This window comes from Coturnix japonica, chromosome 13, assembly GCF_001577835.2.
Source record: "Coturnix japonica isolate 7356 chromosome 13, Coturnix japonica 2.1, whole genome shotgun sequence".
Classification (NCBI taxonomy): domain Eukaryota; kingdom Metazoa; phylum Chordata; class Aves; order Galliformes; family Phasianidae; genus Coturnix; species Coturnix japonica.
This window is the reverse complement of record NC_029528.1, coordinates 13,797,599-13,814,773: the sequence shown is the minus strand read 5'-3', so window position 1 is coordinate 13,814,773 and position 17,175 is coordinate 13,797,599. Positions and strand designations below refer to the sequence as shown.

The 17,175-nt window shown below is 44.9% G+C and overlaps 1 long non-coding RNA gene across 2 annotated transcripts in view; it reads left to right on the top strand.

The window, feature by feature from the left end:
* The first annotated feature begins 1,727 nt into the window (after positions 1-1,727).
* The window catches only part of LOC107320432, a 131,852-nt gene continuing 116,404 nt past the window's right edge, over positions 1,728-17,175 (top strand). Inside the window, exons 1-3 of one of the 2 annotated variants that reach the window (XR_004308894.1) lie at positions 1,728-1,810; positions 2,206-2,329; positions 9,468-9,672. This is a non-coding gene — a long non-coding RNA (uncharacterized LOC107320432). Of the gene's footprint in view, positions 1,811-2,205; positions 2,330-9,467; positions 9,673-15,859; positions 15,945-17,175 lie in introns of those variants that run through there. The other variant, XR_004308895.1, reaches the window with a different exon arrangement.

Sequence of the window (17,175 nt, the reverse complement as noted above, 5' to 3'; positions counted from 1 at the left end):
ACGTCTGGATCCAGCCCAGGCCCAGTTGGCTGAGTGGTTTTCTGGCAAAGTCTTTTTTTTCCCATCCGTATCCATTCTTACAAAGTGAGCTTTCCCCATTCAAATATTTTGATCTCACTGAAATGTTTCGGTTCAATATTTCTTTTGCAATGTCTTTTTCTGAAAACAAGCACGTTCATGTAGAATGTTTGAATCTTTTCTAAAATACTTTTGCAACTGGAAAAATGCAGTTAGAATAATGTCCATTTTGGAGAGGTCCTACACATTGACCCAAGGTAACAAAATTGTAGGGAGCTCTGGACATCTTCCAGTCCAACCCCCTATTAAATCAGGCTCCCTACAGTGGGTTGCAGGGGAAAGCATCCAGACAGGCTATAAATATCTCCAGAGGAGGCACCACCATTTCTCTAGAGCCCAGAACTGTGCACAGTATTCCAGATGTGACCTCTCCTAGGGCAGAGCAAAGGGGGAAGATCACCTCTGTTGACCTGTTTGGGCACTCTTTGTTCAATGCATCCTAGGATGCCATTGACCTTCTTGGCCACAAGGACACACTGCTGGCTCATGGTCAACCTGTTTTCCACCAGGATCCCCCAGGTCCTTATCCATAGAGTTCCTTTCCAGCAAGATGTGCAAAGCCTTGTTCTTTCTCAGTTATTTGCTTCTTTTTTTCTGTATCTTAGCACTTTGCAGGTGCCTAAAGGCAGTGTGGTACTGCACTGCGCAACAGGCACTTAGCTCCTGACCAGGCAATTGCATAGGCACCAGCTCATCTGCGTATCCTGCAGAATACTGGGATCAGAGCAGGAGCTCTGTGAACCCAAGGAGAAGCTACAAGACTTTGGAGGTTTCTTATCCCTCTGAGCAGGCATGGTAGAAGCTAAGCAATCTGTTAAAGCACATACATGCCTTATAGCACGTGTGTGCTTCTTGTCTGTGAGACATTTGTATTTTGAAAGCTAAACCCCTCTGCAGTCAGGAGGTTACCATCCAAACTGGAGACTGCTGAGGTGCCGGAAGGCCTTTCAAGGGGAAAAGTCATAATCTCTTCTTTTGGAGAGAGATGTTCATTGGGGGTGAGCACTGTGCAGAAAGTAGAAGGGGGAAAGGTGTTTGCATGAGTAGGTGTAACTGAAAGGGGCAAAAAGGAACAGGCCCAGGACAGATTGCTGGGGAGGAGGAGGATCATTGCAGATTTGTTGCACTTAGCATTAGGAATTGCTACAGAGCATGCAGGTTGTAGTGATTTTCTAATACTGAGTAATATGTCAGAAAGGCTATTCTGGATTTAGACCAATATATACAGTTTCTTGTCTAAGCAGAACCATATGCTCAAATGAGAGATCATTTTATTTTACTAGGATGGACAGTAAGTAGAAACACATTCCAGATTTCATGATGTTTCTTCCCCCCCCTTGGCAGTCACAGGGCTGCTTGTGCTTAGTCTATGGTTTTTCAACTGTTTGATACCTGTCCATTACTTTGCAGGGCTTAGAATCTGACTGTATCATGGTGTCTGTTGAACTGTGACTAATGGCTGCATCACAGAACTGGTTTACCAGGTCACCTCGGCTGTAGCTGGTAATTGTGAACAATAAAACAAATGGGTCTGATGCATGCTTTGCCAGCATGTTGTACAGTAGAAGATGGAGCTTTTGTGTCCGTCCTCTACTGAAGACTTAATGTTCTGTGTTCAGAGCCTGACCTCAACCAAATCCTTTCTGACAGCCTCCAAAGAAAAAACCTGTTGTGGAATGTGCAAGCTGGTGTTTAATACATGAGCCCTTCGCAGCAGGTTGAGCAATAAGAAGTAAGTAGATATTTATCCAGTCTGACATTGGTAAATAGTCACCCCCCGCTCCTCCTGCAGCCGCTGATCGTTCTCATTCCAGTTCTGCGTGTATTTCTGTGTTGTTCAGCTCCACCATCAGCCATGCAGCTGTCCCTGGGTGTAATGAGGCCTTTCTGACCTGATCCTAACACGGACCCTCTGATTGCTCACCTGGACCAGTAACAGCTGGCCACTGAACAGCATTTAATGGCCATGGTCAGAGACTCCATGTATGGGACTCTGCTGGCATCGCTTTAGGAAGGGGAGGGGATTGGCTACTGAGGTTGACTAGCTCAAAGCAACACAGATATAACTAAAAAAACTGTGTTATATCACGTGCTCATCTACTGCCTGGATTCCACCTCCTGCTGCAGGCACTGCCGCTTCCCTGCATGCCCTGGGAACTGCAGAAGGTTCAGGTGCTATGGGGCTACAAAGAAAATCTGATCTGCTTCAGCTTCTTCTATGCTCTTTGCCGGGTCACTTCTTAGGAATAAGGTGGGTCACCCCATGTGATTTCTTTCCCCTCCCCTGCCTTGGCCACCATGTCCACACTGGTAAGTTGTTTGCCGATGCCCAGAATGATGCTTCTTCCTTTTAGCAAAGTGAGCTTACAGCACTGAGCTCTCAGGACTGAGTGCTGTCAAAATTGCTGCTTTCCAAAGGAGTCTCATTCAGGAATTCTACAGGTATTTCATATCTGCTCTGCTGTGTGTCTGTGTATCAGTTAAGAGGCTGAGAACAGCTGAGCATCAGCAATCTCCTTGTGCCATGTTCCATCCTGTGGCTTGTTGCTCCATCTCTGAGATACTTTATCCTACTCTCTAAACCAAGCATGTGTCCAGGAGATAAACTAATTCTGCTGGTGAGTGGGACTCCTGAAGGATCTGGGCTGGGGCAGATGGAGATGCCTGGGATGGGCAGGGGAAGCAAGGGGAGGTCTGCGTGTGTTTGTAGGCAGTGGGGTTAGAAACTCCAGGAGGACTGAAGGAAAACCTTTCCTTCTCCGTGCCTTGGTCATCAAAAACATGTTTGCTTGAGTAAGCTAGAAGAACCCCTACTAGGGGCAAATGCTACTGATCTGCTACAGAAATCTACTCCTAGAGAGCTCTGAATGAGTGCACAGAGCATCCAGAATGATGCGTGTTCTGCTGGGCCAAAGAGTTCTGTGTAATCAAACACCTTAGTTTCGCTTTTTGTTGTGGCAGGGACCTGCCTTCCATTGTGCTACTGAAACATCATCAAAGCCAGGAAATGAGAGTGACATTCCAGTGAAAACCTTTGCAGTGCTGCAGCAGAGAGCCTTAAATTCAAAGCAGGTCTGTAGACTTGGCATCTTTGCTAATAACAATACAGTATGTGCTGAGAGCCCGTCTGGAGGCAGTGGAAGAGGGGTTGTGCTTCTGTGGTGAGGTACGAGGCTGCTCTAATGATTTATTCAGCTCTAAATTGAGGCAAATTGTACTGAAAGCTGCAGGATGCTCCCAGAGGGGACAGTCTGAGATTTCAGCAAAACTCTCCAATGGGCTGGGAGTCTGTTTAAAAGGGTTTGAAGGAAAGTAAATGTTTGAGAGACTTAATATTCCTAAATTCTGAGCTTTGTTTTTCCCCGGTGAAGGAGGCAGATAATGTCCTTAAACACTCATTTTCTGCTTTCTAAAGGAATTATTGCTAGCAACATATTCTGCAGTGAATATTCCTTGTTCTGTTTCCTCTTACCTTGTTTGGTTCTTACTGGTTTTTCCCCATGTGCCGGACTGTGTGCTCTGCTGATTCCCATTCCCTGCAGTAGGGACCAATGTGCAGCAGTCTGGTATTTATAAGGCAGACTCTTCTAATGCAGTCTTCAAACAAGAATTTGCCAGCAGTTACTGTTAATTGTTTATTGCCTTCACCCAGGACTTGGAAAACCAAATCTAGAAGGAATTGCATTAGTCCATTGAATGATTCCAGCTTGCAGTGCCCACATATTTGGGAAGCTTGCTTCATCACTTCATTCCTATGTTTATCAGTAAGTAATTATAGCTATTTGATCCTTTTTTAATCACATAAGTTGCAGAGCAAGTGGCTGTGCCTTACTGTGTGCTTTCATGATGTTGATACATATGCAAGTGACCCACTTTGGAAGTCTGAAAGCAACTTTTAACTACAGCATAAGCTCTTAAAACTCAGAGGATCGAGGTGTACCAGCAATTTAATTGAATGAGGTTTTACACAGGGACTTAGAAGAAGAGCTGGATTAACATGGCAATTACCTGCTGTAAAACCAAGTTTCTGTAGAACTTCAAATACATTTATTAAAATCCCCTCTCCAAACCAGAAGCTTTTGGATGCAAAGCATGTTATTTCTGTTCAGCCTTCTAATTTCACGTCTTGAAACAATCAAACCCAGCATGCCCCATAGTACCTCTGAGCATGTATTTCTGTGCTTCATGCTAATATGTTCCCAATGCAGCGTTTGCCCCCACACACCGTGTGCACACAGCCTCACCTGGCATAAACAGCTGTATGCGCACAGTGCTGCTGACTTCCCAGCACAGAATGCCCTACCACAAGGTCTAGCCTGGTTCCTTCCAAGCTGCTAAGGGCTGTAAAATGTTTGTTGTTTTGGTTTTGTTTCTTTGTTAAGGTCAAAATACACTTCAGAAAAGCTGGTAAAGCAATTGCTCTGCCAGTTGTCCTCCAACTTTGCTGTCACTCTAATTTGGCTGTTAAGATCTGCAAGCTCCACCACAAATTACACACCAACTTTGCTTTCTTTCAGAGCTGGTTTTTGAGCACCTGCCATGTGTTCAAGGGATGGACTTCTGCAGGGACTCTCCAGAACTGGTTGGGAACGCAGCTGTCTCAAGCAAACACAAAACAGTCCAAAACTTACCTGAGAACATCTGGCACAACTCCAAACTTGAGTTTCTCACAATGGTGATGTGTTGGTGCGTCTGGGAGGAGGTGACCCAAATTTACAAGGTGGGCATCTCTGTCCTTTTTCCCAGCTGAAATGCGTTTGAGGATCCAGACTCAGCAAATATCTTCTCGTCTTGTTTGCATTATCACTTCTGTCTTCAGATTCGTTGTGCTGATTCCCTTAGTTGTCAGAGGGAGCGGGGTGTGACCAGGACTCAGCCGGGCTGTGATCAAACTGCACGTACAGCCTCAGAAACTGCTCAGGAAATGGTTAAAAGAGCCGCTTCTTCTTCCTTGAAACTTCTGGCCTGCTGCAGCTTTGATTCTTTAGGGAAGAACATAATGACCTGTCAGGGTCCTCATGGCTTTATTTTGGTCTATGACGAAGTGCGTGGAGTGCAGGGTGATGGCACTCTAAGGACATTTCCATTTGGGTTGGATTTCCAGGTTGCTGTGTTCAGTTAGGGGAGTCGTGGCACTGAGGTCTGTGTGCAAGGTCTTGCAGGCAGGCTCAGACTGTGCTGATGGCTGCAGTTGCTGTCACTGTGTGCTTGCAGCCAGCACCCTGCTGCCCAACTCATGCCACCCACGTGTTTCCCTGGCGTGTTGAAACAAGCAGGAAATCCTGAAACTTGGGAGTTTCAAAAGCAGCGTGATTTGTCTCCTCGGGCAAAGTCCTCAGCCAGAACTGCAGTAGAGACACCCCCTGGAGCCCACTAGGGACAGAATGGGCTGGATTGGTTGGGGGGCAGCACCAGGCATTGAACTAACCTGCAGAGGTCACTGCGTGCCTCGAACTAATTTGACATGAGCTTTTTTCCTCTGGATCTGCAAGGTAACACCAGCAGAATGCTGCAGCATTTGGACAGTCATAAACCAGAAACGCTGAACAGCTAGAAAAATATTTCAGCCTGCTATTGAGATTAAAGCAAGCCCCAGACAGCCGTGTAACTGTCAGATGAACCGAAGCGTGGCACGACGCCTCGCAAGGGACGACAGCTCAGGGCTGTCCAGCAGCCTCTAAATGCTGCTTCAGAGCCTCCAGCGTGGCTGCACAGGGCCCTTCCTTGGGGAAGTATAGGGTGGCCAGCTGTGGGAGCGTGATGGAGATGTGCCACGAGCCCCATGCCACAGCGTGACCCCTTGCAAGGGTCTGCGGGTTGGCTCTGTGCGTTGGCTGCAAACAGGAAAAACACTGGAGTGCAACTGAGAAATATAAACTGAGACTGTTATTGATGGGGAAAATGCAGTCCCCACGCTGCATGAGTCATGTAATCCACAATGCTTTTCAAGCTTAATTTGAGAGAAGCAGAGGTGCATGGAGGATGGTTTCAATTTCCAAGCGCTGCTTTTTGACCACTCATGCTTTTGAAAAGTCAAAATAATATCTTGGCTCCGGAATGACTGTGAAGCAGAGGTATTCTGCTCCTGGCCTGTTGCCCACTCACCCTCTTGAAACAGAGCATATAGATTGTGATGGAAACATAACAGCTTATCCTGCCAAAGAACAGGTCATCTGTTCTGCAGCCTGTGAACTGAAGAATTATGGCTGAAAGTAGAGAAGTTGGACCGAGCGGATTCAAAGAGGCTGAAATCTGGATAAATTGGTAATTTGGGGTTGCACCAAATATTTTATTTATTTATTTTTAATGGGAAAAAGCTTTAGACTTACTGTGGGGTTCCACTTGAGAGATGAAAGCATTCTGAAGGTGCTAACTGGAAAAGAGATGAAGCCTGATTCTGAGGCCAAGTCAGCTTCTTCAGAAGATTGTTGGTTGTATGATGTAGTTTCCATGGAAATAAATAGGAGGCATTACTTTCAGAGCAACCTACCTATTCTGACCATGAACCTTTATACCCTGACTGTGTTCTCATTGGCCTTTCTCCCCACTGGCATAACACTTTTTGCCTTAGTAACTTTCCTCCCAATTTATTCTCATGTTAAATGGGACTGCTCTGGAGTTCAGAAGCCAAATGGAATCTTGGAAATGACTCCAGAATACTGTAACAATTTTAGGGCCATAGCAAAGCTGGACTACACCTCTGTGGAGGTGTGCTGCTGCATCTGGGATGGGTCTGGCCACTTGGTTGTATCTGGGAGATGTTCAGTGGGAACCATGGAGGGAGGCCCGTCCTGTGGGACCAGTAGCTGCAGCAACACTTGGAAACAGCATGAGTGGGATAAGAAAAAGGTGATGGAACTGTGAGCCTAGGGAGTGTCGGCAGGGCAGGTTCTACCCATGTGTCCTCCTGAAGTGTTCTTTCATGAATAAGAGCTGGAGAGTTCAGCCCTGGAAGGGTATGAAGGAATTCAAGAAATGCTGTGAACTTCACAGAAAGTCAGAAATTTGGGAAATCTGCTTTTTAAAAACTAAAAAGTGCTATAAAACTTGCCTTGTTTCATAGAGAATTATGGAAATGCAATAAGATTCACGAGTCATTCATCCAGAGCTGCAAATTGGTGTGTAGGTCTGTGCAGAGAGAACATTAATATCTGTTAAATTCCCCCAAATTAGCTTAAACATTCCAGAGAAGGGATGTAATTCTCTATTGTGCAGGGAAGGAATTTGCCACTCCCCCAGATTTTCTGCTTTCCAGGGACTCAAGCAAACCAGCAATCCCAGGGCAGTCGTTTTCCCCCATTAGTAAGCATTGCCTGGATTGACAGTGGGTGTGCTGGGACCTGCCAGAGGTTTGGGTGCCATGGAGCTGGGTCCTGCACAGTGGTCTGCACACAGCGCCCAGCCCAGGCTGCCAACCAGTTTGAGTTTATATCATGGTTCTCAGGTTTGTTGCACATTGTTCCCCTTGTATGGTGCCAAATTTGTCAACTTGTTTTACTTGCAAATAAGTAGAGATGCAACACTGTCCAAGGTTTATTTATTTATTTTGACTCTGATGTTTCAGTGTCGATCTTTAACTTGGTGCTGGCTTTTTTACGTTGAACCTGATACGTTACTATCACAGACAGCCTTTCCTGCTAATGAGAGAAGCCTCCCATAGCAAAAAAGCCTGAAGGCTGCATCTCCTCTTACCGGTGTGCTGCTGTCTGTGTTGGGAGGAGAGCTGTGTGTGCAGGGTGCTGCCAGATGTATTTCAGTTTGGGGATGACTTCTGCTTGTTTTGACAAGTGTTTGTTGGAAGGAAAAAAGGAAAGAAAGCAAGCAAGCAGACTTTGCCTTCAGCAAAGACAGTGATGGACAGGAAGGCACCAAAGGGAGTGTGACTGGTGAGGAGTGCAGCAAGTGGTTTCAGACCTGATCCGTGCACCTGGCCTCACTCTGATGGTCAGCGGTGCCATCTTGTATTAAGGTGGTTGTGGGAAATGTTGGGTGCAGATGCTGGAAACGTTTGGGGTTAAGCCAGCTGGAGGAACTTGGGGTGGGAAGAACAGGGAAGGCTGCAGGTCTCTGGGCAGGAGGGCAGAGGACAGCTGGCTATCACAGCCATCTATGCAGGTCATGCACTGCTTTTGTGCTGGCAAGTTTACCTAGCAGTGGATTTTTTGCTTATATTGCAAACATTTCTTGCACATAAACAACTGAAATGAAAATGATTTTGAGAGAGAACTCAGTAGAAATGACTTGAGCCTCCTTCTGTGAATAGGACCTTATTCAGGAATATGAATGGGAAAGGACTTGATTTTTGAAGGCTTTCAGGCTGTTAGCAATGACCAAGTCAATTGGTTGACAAGACAATTAAATTGAGTGTTTTATTACTATAGCCATAGGTTCAGATAAAAGCACTTAGCTGAGTGTCATTTTAACAGATCACCTGGCCATCATAATCTGGGGACCTCAGAGGTGGTTGGTTCCCATAATGACATTCAAAAGCATCTCAACCCAGCAAGGTGAGAGTTTGCACTGAAGGCTGACTTCAGGTGGGTGGATTCATGGCTCAAACATAAACCTGTGCACTGGAGCCTGACTTCAGCACATGAAGAACTTTATGGAATGGACCCTCAGGGAGCACATCTGACCTCCATTTAACCAGGACTCAGGGAAATCTGGAAAACAGAGGGCCCTGCAGATAACTGCAGGCTTTTAGTTAAGTGAAAGTTTATAACTATGCAGAGAAGGCAACTTAGGCTATAGAAGAAGTGGCCAAATCCCCAAGAGATGCTCTGGGATCTATGGAATTAACATTTCTGAGTAGGGAGGGTTGGAATGGATGCAGAAGGTTCTGTAGATTCAATACAGAGTTGAAAAACAAATGCATTGGGTGGGACTGGCTTCTTTGGGAAACCAGCAGAATGGGATGAAGCAATGATTAAAAAGGTAATTAAAGCAAATAGTGTTGGAATAATGGGGCACTGCTGTTACCCTATGAACTGGGGGTTTCCATGCATTTCTGCTGTTGGAAAGAGCACACACAGCCCTGGGGAATGCCCCACTCAGCTGTGGGGGGCCGGTGGGGATGGTATTTGGTAACGTCACTCTGGCTGCCAGCCACTGAAGCAGATGATTTATTGTTTTCTATATGAATCTGCTTTTAAAGCTTCTCATATAGTGTTACAGATGATATCATGCAGTGTTAAGTACTTAAAAGATCTGTTTCAGGCTTTGAATGTATGCAGAGATACGGTCTTGGCAATCATAACACTTGGTCCTCTTTTTCTTTGGAATTTGAAGCTATTTGTGTTCTGCTTTTGTTCCTCTGAGTATGCTCAGGAATGGAGACGTAGCCCATTTTGTGTTTATCATACATTTGCTGTCTTCCTCTCTATTGACAGCCTGGTACCTGAGGGCAGGTCGCTGGATGGCGGTTTCTTACTGCCCTGCAGCTGGGGAAGGAGTTTGCAGCCCTTCTGCTGAGAACACAGGGCTGGGTCTGCAGCAACTAAAAAGACTGGAAGATTTCTTCAAATTCCTGCATTGCTGTGAGCTGACACAAGGACACGGGGCTCCATACGGTAACCAGCAGATCTGCAGTGCAGGGTGCGTGTCGTGGAGTTAATCTGGTTGTTGCCTAGAGAGCAAGGAGTTAAAGAGCAAATGGTTTGCAGATAGGTGTCTGGAGAAAATCCTGAGCAGCCTCGTTCCTTGGATGATCCACTTACACATTCCTGCTGCAGTAACCAGAAGCTGAAGGAGCTGAGCTCATTGGCTGAGCCTGCCTGTGTACCCTATGGTAGTTGTCACAGTATAGATTTGCTAATGAAGGAGGGCCACAGTGATCATTACTTATGCAGCATCTCAGGAAAGATTAATGGCTGTATATCTAGCTCTTCTCATAGCCCATTAATCTTCGCTGCAGTTAATGAGCCTTTATTGATTCTGTCAGGTAGGGTAATTTCCATTTCTTTCACCAGGCACGTTAAATACATGCTTATCTACATTACTTATTTATTTATTTAGCTAGTTATCTCATTGCTTGTCTGATTGAGGCTGGAAAAATTAATTGTCATTAATTCGCTGACCGGAACCTGGGCCAAGCTTTTCTGCCACATTCAGCTGGCAGAAAACTAATTCAAGAGAACTATATGCTATATTCCCTTGCATTGCCACCATGAAATGCCTGAGGAACCTGTGAGAAACAATCCTCTATCATCAGACACTGAATAATCTAATGACTTATTTCAGTTTTTCAAAGATTGACTTTTAATCAGTCTGAAGTTGCAAACTGTTGGTTTAATGAATCACAAGCACAGAAGTAAAAATATATGGATCTTATCAAAGAAATGTTGAGCACTTGACAGGCATGATTAGAGCAAACTAACCTGCAGATTTTAAGTCTCTTAGGACCTGTTGCAGGCAGCTCGGTTCAAAACAGCCAACGAAAGAACAGAGCTGCAGAAGGGCTGCCTAAGCACCACTCAGTGCAGCTCCTAGAGGAGCAGCATTGCATTTTCTGTTTGGTAAACTGCTGACTGTGCTAACAAACAGTACGATCTTTGAAACAGCAAACTGAGCATGTGCCATCCCTTTGAAGGACACATGCTGAAACGCAGGATGATTAGTTCCAGATAAGGCAGCGCCGCGTGTCAGTGCCTTCAGCGTGTCGCACAAAGTTGCTGATAGGGGACAAAACAAAAACCACAGAAACAAAAGCAGCTCAACACATTGTTCTGATGAAATGAGAAGTCTCTCCCAGTGCCTGTACATTCTGTGTAATGCATCATGGGAGCCTCAGGATTCACCAATGTCTCACAAAGCTGCACCAGGCAATGGCAGATGGCAGCAGGAACACGCGGTGTAAGAACGCACCCTTCTCTTAAATACAGCATGAGGGTGGAGGCCCTGGGCTTCTTTCCACGCATGACTCAAACGAATCTTCTGCCTAATTAGGAGCATTTTGAAGTCAGCTTAAGGATCCTACAGTGATCCTATCTAACCTGCTTCTCCTACATAAAGATTAATTTTTTATAATGGCGGTTTTCCTCAGAGCTTTCTTTCCAGTTGCCCAGGGCAGTTATTTGCTAGGGCAGCCTCCTATCAGCTGAGATAACAAGGGCAAAGACTGACAGTCCAACAGAGTCTGGATTGTGCTCATTTCTGGGGGAGCAACACATTCTATTAATGTTGTTCAGGCTTAAATAGAACCAAGTGTCTCATTGGGAAAATATGTTGGGGAGAGAGGGCTGTGCTAGGGGGCTGCATACCCAGATTGTGTTCCTGTTGGATGACTGGCTGATAAAACCAACACTCCTGTATAACCTTGCAAAAGTCACTAATGAAGCTACATTAGCTCATGGTGACGGTGGTGTTCCAGCTGATGGAGATGTGCTGGAGTGAGCTGCAGTAACAGTATCTGACTGGCAGTGTTCCCTGCTGGGCCCCGCTGTCAGGAAGGCACAGCAGAGAGTACATAGACATACTGAAACAGGATTTGAGATCATATCATCTAAAAGATATAAAAGGACTCTTGTTGTATTCTTGCAGTTTGCAAATTGCTGCTGTTACTTACAGCATTAATTAGGTCATTATTTTTGAACAGCAATTATTCGGGGCAAATCACGAACACATCTGATTTTAAATGTTTTAAGAGGCTGTTTGGTAGGTGAAAACATCTCTAACCCAGTGGTGAGCCCTTGGGGGGCTGTGTGGCAAGTGATGCAGGCTGGAGGTTTCCATAGGTATAGGAATCCGGTCAGCAGCCCAGGCTTTGTGCCCTTGGAGGTTGCATTGCTGTGATGAGCCATCTCTGTCCTCAGCTGAGCACAGGCACAGAACAAGCTGTGGATGCCAGAGTCTCAATTTCTTCTTCCAAATAACAACGGGCTGAAAAAATTAACGTGAGTAAAATCCATCTCCATCCTGGGAACATGTAAACATCTGGACGAGTAGTTATGAAGATTAATGTTATGCACAGGGTCAGAATTCCCACTGACATTTGCTCAGTTTGTCCAAGCAAGTTAGTAGAAACCTCCTGTGAATATGAACTGTACTCGGCAGCGCTGCACAAGCATTTAACATCTTGGATGCCAGTTTCCTCACAGGCACATCTGTAAGTCTTAATCTTTAATTGCTTATAATATAATACTGGGAGCAAAATAAATAAATAAAATCATAGAGATATGTGTAACTTTTAAGGCTAAGCAGAACAATAAAGTTCTTATCTTTGGACTTAAAATCGGTCCTGACAGAGCCAGTTCTTGAAGGAGGGTGAGTGACAGCTGTCTGTCGGGCCTGAGTGAAACATTCAGGCATTAATGATCAATACCTGAAATAATGCTGAGGTAGCTCTGTAAGATCCACAGAAAGGCAGCAGCTGCTCCAAGCACAGCACTGAGTGTGAATACCTGCTGTCTCATGGTGAGGGGTTACTGCTCTGCCTGAATCCTGGCTGTGCCTGTGGTCAGATGCTCATGGAGGTAGTGTTGGGGTGGTGAACTTTATTAAAAGCATGCCATGTTTTGGGTCTTGTGAGCAAGTAACGTGCATCCATCTGAGTGTGCAGGTTTGAACATGGCTGCCATAAGGACGTTCTGTATTTGAATCTGGAAGCAATGTGATGCTTTCCATGCAATGAAATCAAGAAATACACAGAGTTTTCTAGTGTCCAACCCCCTTCCAGTCCTCCCTGTTTGAATGTGCTGTCATCATTACACCAATACTTGCTGTGTGATACACTTTAAATGAGTGTGAATGTGTTATGGACTAATGTGGTTATCTCCATCTGGCAGGAAGTTGCTTGGTCAGAGGTCATCTCCATACTGGTGTAATTCCAGGCATGTTGCTGGTTTTAATAATATAATGATGATAATTGATGTTCTAAAACTGGTAAGGTCAGTGTTCGCTGGCTGCTACATTTATTTGGCAGCCAGCTCAGCAGTATGAAGAATTAGCATGAAATGAGGAACAAATCCCACGTCCTGCTCCAAGACCTGATAACAGAATGGGTGCTCCAATGAATCTCAGTGCTGTTTACTCCTTTGGCACTCCTTTCTTGCTGCCCTTCTCTGCCCAGGTAAGACGGGGTGAAGCCTGAAAAACTCTCAAGTGGCAGTTTTGCCATGACGAGTTAATTATGGCATTTGCTGATATTATTCCAGGCTTTTTTATTTTTTTTTCCCTTTGGATGTGTGCAGGTTCACAGAGCAAAGGCAGGATGACTGTTGAATGTAAATTAATGGCTATAAGAAATATAGGTCCCAGTTTGCCAGTTGTTCTGCCAGGTTCTCAGACAGGAATGTTTAGGGAGCTTTTTCTCAGCGTGGTGCAAAGCCTGGAGCTAAGAAAAGAGCCCAGGGAAGATAATCTGCCTTTTTCCATGTTCAGCATTTCCCACCCGGTGTGAACCTAAATCATGTGGATTTCACTACTGGCTTTGCAATGTTATGGGGAGATAAGGCGGTGACAACTCATTTGTATTCCCAGATGAGATAAACCAGAAGCACATCTCATCGTTTGTAAGTGGCTTCCTATCAGAGGTGAGAATAACTGCGAAGCACTAAGCTGGAAGTCAGCAATGATTAATAATAGTAAATCTTTTGCATAAATAGAAAGGTGGCATTGTGCATATTTCACTTACGGTGTTTCTAATGTGTGTCTGTAATTAAATTATATCTACTTTTCTGTCCAAGAAATTAACGTGCACGTGTTGGTGCTCTTACATTCAGGAGGGAGAAATGAGTGTTCTGCCTTTGCAAGTGGAGATTACTTCATCCATAGCTTTTTGGGGAGTGAAAATAGATTTATTCTATTTTTGCATGTTCGTCTGATTCGGTGCTGAAAGCACTGAAGTAAATTCAGCAGCTCTGGATCCATTCAGTTCAGGATCCTATTCTGAATGATGATGGAAAAGAAGAAATGTGTTATTCTGCACTAAGTAAGAGAAGGGGGACTGTATTGAACACTGAGTTTGCTCATTTGATTTGTAAGCATATGAAATAGCCTGCCACGTTCTTCAGCTAAGCACATAAATTACTTGAATCGTGGTTGTGTGTTCAGTGTTTGCTGTTACCATTGGAAGCAGTTTTATCAGACTCCAGTCCCTGTGGTACTTGAGAAAGTTGTAAGAATGCAAAGCTATCTGAAGGTCATTTGCAATCTTAGCAGCAGAAATTACTAGCTGCTGTCAGCTATTATAATAGTGTTGATATGTGGCGTAATAGTTTTACAGTGAAATGGGAGATGTATTGAAGGTATCTGAAACAGAAGCAGAAAACGTGGCCTTGGTGTGCAGGCAGGAGGATATTTCAGTGTCAGCTCTGAACACGATCCCTGTATTACAGTGAGGTGCAACGATTCCTTAATGATGGAGGCTGCTGACAGTAAGACAGGCACTTGAAAATTTTTCTTTGCCAAGCATTTTGGAGGTTTCCAGAAGTGTTCTGCTGGAGCTGCACAGCAGGCACATTGGTTGTGTGCCAGTTCGCTCTGTGGCAGTGGATCAGGATTCTCCTGAGAGGCTCTTCAATCTCCATCCTTGGGGGAGCTTCATGAATGGAGTGGTTGGTCCCGAGCTGTGGTCTCCATAGCTGACCTGTGCTAAGCAGGAGGTTGGACCAGATGACTTTGTGAGGTCCTTTGCAGCTGGGATTCTCCTGTGATAACCTCCTGAGTAGGTTCTGCTTTACATGGGAGGTGGGAGATTTTCATAAACCAAAATGTTAGTTTAAAATTTACTTTCAAGATGGCTTTGCCCTTTTGAAGCATCCCACAAGGAAGTCTGTGTCTTGGCTCAAGTAATAGCCTGAGTGTTTCAGGTCATTTCCCAGTTGCTGAGGGCAAACAGCGGGTTCCTGATCACGGTGGGTAAAGGCAGCTTCCTACCATAGCCTTGCACTGCCAGCTTGGTGTTGTTTAGCATAAGGCATAAGAGCCAAGGAGAATTTCATAATTTAATTTTTGATGGCTCAGGCCACATTCAGAACAGATGACATGTCTGCTAATCCTACATCCAGATTGCTCTGGTGGGTTGGGGTGGGCACTGCATCATTTTGTTCTCCTAAACTCTTGTGGTTTTTGTCGCTTAGCATCTGACAGAACAGCAGTGCCCTGGCAATATCTTACTGCCCAAAAATCAAAAGGAAATTGGAGACTGGCTTTGTTAAGGACATCTTCTGTTCTGTGGCACTGTCACACACTGTGTGGGAGTGCATACGTTGTCTACAGCTGGTAGTGAGGAGAAGTCAAAGCTTCAGAGAGAGCTGCAGGAACAGCTGGACCTCATAAGAGCTGCAAAAGAAGATTCCCCAGTTAAAACATGTCCGTGGAGAGCCATATGTGCATAGCTGTTAGGATTTTGGAATCAGTGTGGTGGAATGACAGGGAGATAATGGGTAAATATTAATTGAGAGAGCAACCCCTGCCAAGAAATTCTTTGCGGTCGTGTTACCTTCTCTTCATGCAAAATATTCACCAAGTCAGATGCTGCCATTTAATTTACTGTAACTTTGTAGTCATTGCACAAGGACTTGAAGAGAAGGCCCAGAGGCCTGGCAGCCTCCTGGCTAACCTAGAGGCAGCAAGACTCAGTGTGGCACCATGTGCTGGGAAGCTGTTTTCCATTCTATATGCAGCATCTCAGTGCTGTGCTGAGCCATGTGCCAAGCTGGCACTTCTTCCAGGCCAGCTTTGGGCCAGGGGATGGGAGGGGAAGCTGAGCTGATGGGTCTCTCATCTGTCTGAAGAGCTAGCAGAGATCTAGTGAATGATCTAGTGTTGGTTTTCTTTCCAGAGCTGGCAATGTACACGTGTAAGGCTGGTAGCATGGAGAAGTCCATACAGGGAATAGAAAAAAGAGGGAAAGTCCATTTTTACAGGTATTTCTGCACAACTATTCCCAAAACCTTTTGGGGGGCAATTTTTGTGTTTCATTTGCTTGGAGAGCCTGACCTGGGACATCTCAGGGATGCTTCTCCCACTTCTGATTCAGTAGATTTGTATTTCAGGGACTCATTTGCACCGACAGGCAGAAAATACTTCTGTTTAATTAGAATAAGTTGTTCTAAAGTTGAAGAAGATGACCATAGGAGAGTTCTACTCACATCTTCAGTTGATGCCTCTTGCCCACAGTTGATGTGGGAACCCTACTCCCATACCAAAGCCACAGGCCATGTGCACACTGAGTAATCACAAATTTACACATCAGCATTACTCAACCCCCAGGCAACGTGCGGTCCATTTTCATTTGCACTCTTAAAATTGTTTCCATTTAACGCCCTGAAGCAGCTCTATGACTTACAGTGAAATATTAAATGACCCTCACATTTGCTCTCCTGCTCATTCAACACGACCGTTCCCTGCTCGGCGTGGCAGCGTGCGTTTCATGTGGCTGCCCATATGCCCTGCATATGACTGTGATCTGGCTCCCAAAAGGGTATGTTGTGATCTGCTCGCATGTGCCAATTCACATATCTAAACGTTTTCATAAGGGGAACCCCTTTCTGTTAGTCATCTGGTTGTCAAACAAGACCTGGCTGTGATCCTGGACCTGGCACTAGATGAAATATGTGCACTTTAAACATTTCATACTGAAACTGATGGGAATGGGCAATTCCTCAGTACATTTTCTCAAGGTTTTTAAACAATAAATGTCAACCTAAGGGCAAAGCAAGACAGATTTCAGATTAAAGAGACGGGCTTTGCTTAACATCTATAAATCCCTTAGTCCCAACCTCCTTCATGGTTTTTGAAACAAAGAACAAGGAAAGGCCATGTCAAGCACAACGGACACTTTTGTCAACACAACTTCTGCCTTTGGTAGCATGATAGAAAGATTTCAAAAATAGATTTTTCTGATGGATTCATGACTTGGCATCCCGTAGAGAATCTAGTATTCTTCCAAGCAAAGCTAAAGGTTTGTGTTAGAAGGCGAGCAAAGCCAGTCAAAAGAGCCTTTCATCCTCAAGATTACTAAAATATTCCTTTGTTTATTTTTCTCCTTCAATTACTTTTCCTGTCTTGGTTTAATCTGTAGTGCTGAAGCTTGTCAGCACCCATAGCCTTTTGTTTAGGATAGATGCCTTGGGAGCATGAATAAAAACAATTTTC